At 37.3% G+C, this 7,362-nt stretch overlaps 1 pseudogene; it reads right to left on the bottom strand.

Annotated features, from left to right (window-relative positions):
* Positions 1-5,177: 5,177 nt before the first annotated feature.
* LOC143390097 (olfactory receptor 4C5-like) lies at positions 5,178-5,971 on the bottom strand (annotated as a pseudogene).
* Positions 5,972-7,362: the final 1,391 nt, after the last annotated feature.

Here is a 7,362-nt window from a genome sequence, read left to right as displayed (position 1 = left end):
TCCATGAACCTGCGACTGAAATTAATGTCACTTTAGACAATTCTCCAATGTGGACCTTTTAGTGTAATTTGGTTCCATTGTCAGTCTGAATTTACTCAGAAAACTGAACAATTTTAGTTGGGAAGCTTTGATAACTCTAGTACTTAATTTCTGCTCATTTCCTTGGTTTCTTATGAAAGCATAAATGAATCTTCTGTATTAATTTTTCAGAAAAACATATTTTCAGGTAGTTTGAACTATATCCAATTCAAATTAAAAACAAAAGGAATACAGCCTAATTATCCAAATAAGGAAAAATCATTAAAGACAACAACAAAACATAAGTGAATCTCATGGTTTGAACGTTGTTTTCTCAATCAATTTCACCAAACTATTCCTTCCTAAGAGCCTAGGAGCTTTATGGAGAGGGGATTTCTTTCATCCTAACTCAAGTTCTCAGCTCAGGAGTGGAACCTTGCAAACACGTCTCCATCTTGTAGATCATGGCTCTACTGCTATCAGTGGCTCAAGAACCCTTTATTATAATTCTCTCCTTGTGGACTCTAGAGAGATGTTTAAATTGACTTTCATAGACTACTGGGTTTGGAAATGCTTTGACCTCTCAAGTACCCATGAGGATCCGTAATTGGCTCTGCTGATTTCCAAGGCAACAGTAATAGTCCTCTGCTTACTCCCCCTTGGTACCCATAAATATCAGTAGTGGCTAGTTTTAGAAAGTTACTTAAGGTGGGGCTAAAAATATGTCCAGGCTACAGTTTAGGATGAAACTTTAGTAATAAAATTTGGAAAATTCATTATAGGGTTGGTTTGTTTGTTTGTTTGTTTTTTCTAATTGTAACTTTTTGAGCATGGCCTGGGATTTGGGTTGGTTTGGACATAGAAACCAGACAATAATTTTTCTCTGAAACATGATTGGTGTCAAAGGTATGGTTGCTCTGAAGGATAGAACTGCCAAGACTCTGTGTCTGAGGATGCTTGAAGATTGTGCATTCTTATTAGTGACTGAAGAGATTTAGATGGCAGTATTTCCAGCTACCAAAGACTGCATAATTTAAAACCCATAAGGATGTCAACTTCTTTCAAGGGAATCTCATAGATGACACATTTCCCTGGCTAAGGGAAAGAGAGAATACTGACTCTTAGACTTAGGCATCGTGCTTCCAACAGTAGCTACTGAGAACACCACAGTCCCTTGAACACTGTAGACAAAGACACACAGAGCCCTCTGGAAAGGAGACCACGCCACTATCTTGTCTCCTGCATCTTCTGAGGTGAATGACAAATGGCTGCAACCTCACTGGAAACACCCTTTTTTTGATATTAACCTTTAAACCAAACTGAGGCATTCCTGAAGTCCAGAACAGAATAGGAAAGAGTCACCTCTGCTCTCAGTAATTGTCAGTTCATTGCCCTTATGTACCCCCAACCACACTTACAGTCCTCCTCTCATTTATTATTTTCTTAGTCAATTTTGATTGTAATGGTAAAAAGGATAATAAAGATATGCATTAGAGACGGAATGCACAATAAATTTCCATAACCAAGCAAAACAGATACATTATATGATGAAAAAAAATAATAAAAATGCAACAAAAGTTCAATAAAACTAAAATTACAGTACAAATATTAATATGCTATCGATTTTATATAAATGGAATAATTTTTCATAATTCAAACTTGGTATCTGTTGAATGAACACTCTGAACTGTTCTTTTCAGTTAGCTTAGGGTAACTAACACTCTACTCTCTATTTCTTTGAGTTTGAATTTGTGAGATATTTTATATGAGTGGCATATGGGGTATTTGATCCCTTGTAATTGTTTTTTTTTCATCTAGCATGGTGTATTCAAGCTTTATCCCTATAAAGAAAAAAAAATCCTTATAAAGTAAGTTTCACATGATAGGGTTTCCTTCTTTTGTAAGACTTAAGAGCATTCCTTTGAATATATATCCCAATTTATTTATCCATTCATCTACATAAGAATGTTGAAAATTTCTACTTCTTTAACCATCCCACAATCATTAACAGACTGACTATAGATATTTCTTATGTTTTTTTTATGTCAATTCTTTAATTTTATGGAGTTTTTCCCCCCCTGTCCTTTTGGGGTACTATAAATTGAACTGAGGGGTGATTAAACAATGAGCTACAGTCCCAGCCCTTTCTTATTTCTTTCATTTGGGGTCTCAATAAGTTTCTTGGAGCCAGGCTCAGTTGCTGAGTTTGGCCTTGAACCTGTGATCTTCTGCGTCAGCCTCCCCTGTTGCTGGGATCACAGGTATACACCACATGTCTTGTTTGTCTTTTGTTTTGAAATAGTTTTAGACAGTAAGAAAGTTGAACTCTGATTTCAATTCATTTGTATAAATACTCAGAAGTGGGGTTTGTGTTTCATATGGTAGTTTGATTTTTAACAATTGAGGAATCTTCTTTCTGTTTTCCATAGCAGCTGCCCCATTTCCACCAACAGTGTCCACAGCTGCTGGGAACAGGCCTGAGGCTGAATCTAAGTGGACTGGTCTGGAAGTGGGACAAGCTGAAGGTCTGAAGCTGCTGGGGTCAGCGTGCTGGTGCTGTGGACTTGGAGAGCAGGTCAGCTGTCAGTCAGCACTGGGTTTGAGTGAGGCAGGCTTGGTGTTGTGTCCAGGGCAAAGTCCAGCTCTCACCTTCCTCTGCTTCCCCCAGGAAAAGCAGATCTCTTTCCCTGCTGTGCTGCCTGGTATTGGGGGAAAGAGTGATGCAGGTATTGCAAAAGTTTCTCTAACATCACTTGCCACATGTCTTTTCTTGTTTCTGTGCTAAACCAGGACTTGTAAGTTCTCTCCTAGTTTCCTCAGTTCCTTTGAGGAGCTTTTGTGTATTTGATAGTTGTTCAAGTGATGTTTATGAGGTGACAAAGGGAATATAGACTCTTATTCTTCTATCTTCTGGTTTGAATGTGGATACTATTATTGATGAAGAAACTAATGATTTAAAGAATGATTGTGGTTTATTCTCCATTTTCCTGACAAGTAGCAAGCATAGTCTTCCAAGATTCAAGAGAAACTTATGGGATATAGATCATGGGGAATTGGTGAAAATTGAAACATAGGCTGAGAAGAACATGTAGGAAAAAAGAGCTATATGAGGGAATATGATCTGGAGGATTTGCAGTCCTAGCTCTCATCGGGGGTCATAATTTTTCTTGGCACTGCTTGTAGTACAAAGTTGTATAATTTTCTTTAGTATTGCCTTTTATAGTAGGTAATGGGAATAGGAAGAAGTAATATAAATTTGTGTTTTATATATTACATTTAGTTACACTGAATCAAAAAAGTCCCTATATGGGCTTGATTTTATATGGATTGCTAAATCAGGCACGATGGTGCACACCTGTAATCCCAGCAGCTTGGGAGGCTGAGGCAGGAGGATCACAAGTTCAAAAACAGACAGCAAAATTTAGGTGCTAAGCAACTCAGTGAGACCCTGTCTTTAAATAAAATACAAAATAGGCCTGGGGATGTGGCTCAGTGGTCAAGTGCCCCTAAATTCAATCCTTGATACAAAAAAGAATAAAATACACACACACACACACACACACACACACACACACACACATTGCTATTTAAATATCCTATGCTATTTGAGAATCAAGAGAATTGCAAAAGTTATGTTAAATGTATTCACATTAATACCAATATGTCTTTTAAAGGACGAAGTTAGTGGGTGCATTAGTTAGGATAAGCTGCATTTTGCTAGGGTAACAAAACCGAGTCTTAGTGGTTTAACATATACAATCTTATTTCCTGTTCATCCTCTAGGTTTGGGGGTTTCTGTAGCACAGCTCTCTTCCATGTGGGTACTCAGGGATCCAGGGTTTTTTTTCTGTATGGCCTTTCCAGCTCAGTGTGTCTTTTAGCCTTGCTACAGGAGGGAAAAAGAAGGCTGGGGAATAAAAATTGGCTGCTAAGTAGTTCTGCCTGAAAGTTACACATATCAATAACTTCTGCAAATGTAGTCCTACTTTAAAAGTATGTTGGCTGGAAAAAAAGATTGCTTCACATTGGTATTTCATGATCCTCAATTGGGTTGACCATGACCAAGAAGAACTCATGTCTCATTTGGAATGAATAGTTTACTAACCTGCTGAAAGTCATCAGCATGTAATATATACTTAACAAAAGATGTAGGATGGCCAGGGAGTTCTTTGGGTTTTGTTTTTATAATGACAGAAGTAGGATTGAGGAAATTTGCAAGATTTGTGTCCTAGAATCGACCTAAATCTTTTTCTTCTTTCTTTCTAAATCTAGGCTTCTTTTCTTAAAATTATATTTGGGGTACAACTGAAATGACTCCCATATCATTTGTCTGTAATTCTCTACCCAAATTTGTATGTACTGAGTGTCTTCCCTCATTACTCAGATGCCATCATTTTCTTTTGTGTCAGCTGCCTTTGTCCTTCTTAGCCAAGGCACAAATACAACCCATAGAAGTTTTTAGGTGGTGACATGGTGTGTAGGAAACCTCCTTGTGAAGCATCTTCTATATGAGAAATGATGTCCAAAATTTCTTTATGACTGTACTTGGAAGAATTTTATACTCCTCCATGACTTTCAGCAGAAAAACAAATTTATTTTGGAAATAGCAATATTTTAAGGTAAATGGAACCACCTGCAATTGTGTAGCACAACAGTCTTAATTTCTGAGTGAATCCTGTCTCAATGACTCATATTCTCAAAACCAATTTATTTCTGGTTATCCTCTCTCTTTCATAAGAATAAGTATACCTGGATTTCAGGAGTTATAGTTAAAATTATGCTTTTCAACACAATTTTTAATGTTAAGTCCATTTGCTAAAATATTGCAATTACTTGGCCTATTGATATGTATGGTGTCCTCAAACTTTGCCCAAAATTATCATATTTGATACATAAACTAATAGAACTGTTCTAGGTGGTGATATTTTTATGCTAGCTAGAAATGTGCTTTCTTTTGGTGACTAATTTATAAATTTCACGGTTTTTCTAATAGGAAATTCCTCGGACATCATTTAATCAAGTTCTCATCTTTTATGTTAATATATAAATATATTTTGTTTTTTATATTCTGTATTCATGTGAATCATTACCCAAGGTGATTCTTTGGCCCCCGAGCTTCTTCATGGCATTTTACACCTCTGTGCTTCTGAGGGTATAGATTAAAGGGTTAACATGGGTGTCACCATAGTATAAACCAGCCACCACTTTGTGAATGGGGAAGGTGACCATGGGCTTAAAATACACAAAAACACAGGGCACAAAGAAGAAGACAACCACAGCAACATGGGAGGCACAGGTGGAGAGAGATCTCTGCTGCTCTTCAGCGCGGTGAGTCTCTGGGGAGCAAAGGATGAGGACATAGGAGATGATGAGAATAGAGAAAATGAGCATGCACATCAGCCCACTATTGGCAGCCACAAGGAGGCCAAGATGTGAGAGTTTCAGGAAGGGAAAAAGGTCACAGGTGAAATAATCAGTGACATTTGGGCCACAGAAGGGCAAACAGACCATGAAAAGAGCTTTAATCAGACCATGAAGAAATCCTCCAGCCCAGGCCACAGACACCTGGAGGCCACATACTTGCCTATTCATTGTGATCATGTAGTGCAGGGGCTTGCAGATGGCCACATAGCGGTCATAGGTCATCACTGTGAGCAGGATGATCTCAACTCCCCCAAAGAAATGTTCTGCAAAGAGCTGAGTCATGCACCCACTAAAGGAGATAGTTTTTTTTTTTTTTTCCAGCAAGTAAATCAAATATCATTTTAAGGGTCATGGTAGAAGAGCAATAGCCATCTATGAAGGACAGAAAACTATATGGGGGAGCCCAGGGCTGAATAGGTTGGCTATCAGGGTGAGAAGCAGACAACCAAAAATACAACAAACAGGAATTTTGCATATGTGGCATAAGGCCCAACAGGATGGATTCTGTCACATTGTTTGCTTGCCCCATGAATGTAGCATGGCATTGGTGTAATTGCTTTATCTGTGAAATAGTTCAAGGATTTAAACTGTAGCAAGTTTTGAACAAGCAAATAACCTGGGCTGGGAATTTTTCCATAACACAGATGTACTACCCAAGTAGAAAAACTCAACACTCATGGTTGGGCGATACTATTGGTCATAAAATGAATACATGGTTCTCTCTCTCTCTCTCTCTCTCTCTCTCTCTCTCTCTCTCTCTCTCTCTCTCACACACACACACACACACACACACACACACACACACACACATATACACACACACATACACCTCAATCATATACACAGACATGGTTTTTTGATACTTCCATTTGAGGAATCTTTCCTGTAATTGTTCATGTATGGCTATTCCCCTAATACCTATGCACTACTTTTCCCCTAGAAAGACAGGTATAAAAAGAGAAAGAGCAGAGACTGGAATCCATGGGATTCTACACCCCAGTGTCTTCTCTGGTCACCAGTACTGATGAGGCTGCAGAGACTTTTTATTTTTAACTTGTTTTCAGGGTGACTATAAAATATCTGGTGAGTTCAATTTGAAATTGGGGATGATATAGTCTAATTTCAGAATCAAATGAAGTTATTGAATACTTGAAGCTATAGTAAGACTTACGTTGGCAGTTCAATGTGCTGGTTCATGGTACATTCAAACACTATAAGAATACATATTGTGAAGACTAAAATCAAATACCTTGGAGAAGCATGCCCTAAACCAATAAAACACAGAGTTGATACAATCCAGGATCTCCAAATTTATTTGAAAATTCAGAATTCACTCTCTGGGGATCTTTAGTCATGTTTAGATTTCAAGCCATTCTGGCAAATCAAAATCCAGTTTAGGAAAAACTATAAAAACCTCTCAGGATTTGTTTCCGGAACAGACACTTTTAAGCTCAGGAAGTAGAATCTCCATAATTTGCTGAAAAGAGTGTGTTATTTAGAGTCAGATAGAATATTATTTTTTTAACTTACACTGATGATTTGTCCCCAAGTTCAGTGTTCAGATCCTGGTCTTAGTTTTTATAAAGTTTTTCATATATGAAATACAAAAATAGCAGGTAGCATACAGTTGTGGAAGAATATAATCATCATATATTTCAAAGTTGAATCAAAAAAAAAAAATAACAGCTTTCCCTAGACTTGATATCTTGATTAGAAAATATTTGTAATAACATGACAAGTATGATTCTTTTAAAAAATATTATTTATTTACATTATGGCAGAATGCAATTCATTTCATATTACACATATAGAGCATAATTTTTCATATCTCTGGTTGTATACAAACTACAGTCACACCATTTGCATCTTCATACATGTACTTAGGGCAATGATGTCCGTCTCATTCCACAGTCTTTCTAC

This window comes from Callospermophilus lateralis, chromosome 2, assembly GCF_048772815.1.
Source record: "Callospermophilus lateralis isolate mCalLat2 chromosome 2, mCalLat2.hap1, whole genome shotgun sequence".
Classification (NCBI taxonomy): domain Eukaryota; kingdom Metazoa; phylum Chordata; class Mammalia; order Rodentia; family Sciuridae; genus Callospermophilus; species Callospermophilus lateralis.
This window is presented reverse-complemented; position numbering and strand designations above follow the sequence as displayed.